This window comes from Urtica dioica, chromosome 1 (assembly GCF_054948205.1).
Source record: "Urtica dioica subsp. dioica isolate 48M chromosome 1, U.dioica_male_clone48M_v1_H2, whole genome shotgun sequence".
Taxonomy (NCBI): Eukaryota; Viridiplantae; Streptophyta; class Magnoliopsida; order Rosales; family Urticaceae; genus Urtica; species Urtica dioica.
Genome location: NC_142756.1, coordinates 56,642,659 through 56,644,727, shown reverse-complemented (window position 1 = coordinate 56,644,727; position 2,069 = coordinate 56,642,659). Strand labels below are relative to the sequence as shown.

At 38.5% G+C, this 2,069-nt stretch overlaps 1 long non-coding RNA gene across 2 annotated transcripts; it reads left to right on the top strand.

Moving 5' to 3' along the window:
- Window positions 1-251: 251 nt before the first annotated feature.
- On the top strand, window positions 252-1,656 carry LOC149408176 (uncharacterized). 2 transcript variants are annotated; one of them, XR_016301715.1, is made up of 2 exons: window positions 252-854; window positions 1,064-1,656. It is a non-coding gene; the product is annotated as an uncharacterized LOC149408176 (long non-coding RNA). The 2 variants fall into 2 exon arrangements; XR_016301714.1 differs by having other exon boundaries at window positions 1,034-1,656.
- The last annotated feature ends 413 nt before the right edge of the window (window positions 1,657-2,069 follow it).

Here is a 2,069-nt window from a genome sequence, read left to right as displayed (position 1 = left end):
TCACATTAAGTCATCTTTCTCTTTCTCTTTTCTATCATTTTTTTGTCCATGAAACTCTTAGATGGCATGTAAAACAAAGAAAATAAATTGATCGAGAGAAATTTCATAGAGTAAACTTATAAAGTGGGCTGTAATCGGTGGTAAACCCACTACCTGCTATCCATCAGCAATAGACTTTTGAGACAGAGTAAACTTTTGAGAAATTTCATAGTGTAAACTTATAAAGTGGACTATAATCAGCAATAGACCTCAATAATAAAATATTAAAAATTAAGTAAAATAAAGTAGCTAAAAAAAAGAATAGTGAGGCCCACACCAATTCATCTCTTTCTTTTTCATTTTGTCTGTGTGTTAGTGAGTTTATCACACTCTGTTCTTCTCTCGTCACGCCAAAAAACGCTACAGCACAAATCACGATTGGAACTCGCTCTCGCACGATGCTCTGACACACGGCGGGATTATCCAAACTTTATGCTGCACGACTGGTCGACGACGACGACCGGAACTCTACGACTCCACGATGTGCGGCGGTCGGAATTTTTTTTTTTTTTGTATTTTCAAAGCTTTCTGATTGGAATTTGTGTGTTGGACTTTCATTGGGAATCCTTTTGTGAAGTGTATTGATGTATTTAATTTGATTTGGGCTAGGGTTTGAATGGTTAATCTTCACCCTTTTTGGATTATTGTTAACAGGGGTGTTTGAATTTTTTTTTATAATGCCATACGAAGGCTTATGACTAATAAAGACTGCCTGTGATGGTTAAAAGGTTTGTTTGACAAAAAAAAAGACTGGTTACAACGCCAAAACAGCCCCGACGACAGAATACAACGGATAAAAGACAGAAAAAGACGAGGTACGATGGAATTTTTTTCGCTCTGTTCTCTCTTTCTACATTGTGTTTCTACAATGTTTTCAATTTATGTCGTCTCACTGTTATGCCACTTGGAAATGGTAAAGGATAGATTTAGGATTCTCGATCTTTTGTCGCCTTTGGAGGACACCCTATTCAGTCAATTTTTTACTACATTGAAGGATGATGAAATCATTTTCAAATTTGGTAAGGAGCCATGCAGGTTCGGACAACTTGCATATGCTCTCATTACCGGTATGAGCATGCTTGATGGACCTGGCTCAGAAGAAGAGAAGCAACACCTCACGAGTCATCGTCTTGTCTCTGAGTACTTTCTTGAAGTGGATTTGAATGAGTTGTATTCATTCGGTGTTTAATACGTGTGAAGTTCTAGATGACGTTTTCAAGCTTGGGTTGGTCATATTCATCGAGGGTTATTTTCTAGGGAAAGAGCCAAATAAAGTTCTGAAGCCGGAATATTCATATCTAGTCGATAATGTATAGTTCTTCTGCAAGATGGCTAAGTTGGGAAGACACGTTCACAACACTATCTGTTAATTTGAGTAGTAATGAAGTCAGCTACAAGAAGAGATTGGCAGATCCTACATTGTCGTTATGTGTAGAAGAATAAATGTTGTTGATTACATTATTTAGTCTGCCAAGTTGGCTTAGGTGCTTGTGACATGCTGACAGAGTTTGGTACGATTGGGTGTTTAAATACCCAATGGTGTAAGTCTTGTACGGTTTGAGATATTCAATACAATTCTCCTCATTCTCTCATACAGATATGAGGATCATCATGGTATCAGAGCTCTAATTTTTTTTTTTCGATCCAGCTGTGACTGCTCAGTCATGACATTGCACTTGTCTTCAGTCTCCGGCGAAGCGACGTTTTAGAATGCTCCTACATTTTCTGCGCATCTGAATCAGCTACCAATTCATCTCGATCGACATAATTTTGTGCTTTGGAGATCTCAAGTTCTTCTGACTGTCAGAACTCACGAATTTGATGGAATCTTGTTCGACACTACTCTAAATCCATCGCAGTTCATCGAATCAAGAGATGAATCTACTAAAACGAAGATTCGATGAGCAAATCCATAGTATGAGAACTTGTTGAGCTGTGACCAATTTCGCATGAGCTGGCTGTTTTCGTCCATATTGGAGTCCATGCTTGGACATGTCAACATATGCAGAAGCTCAGCGGAGGTCTGGTTC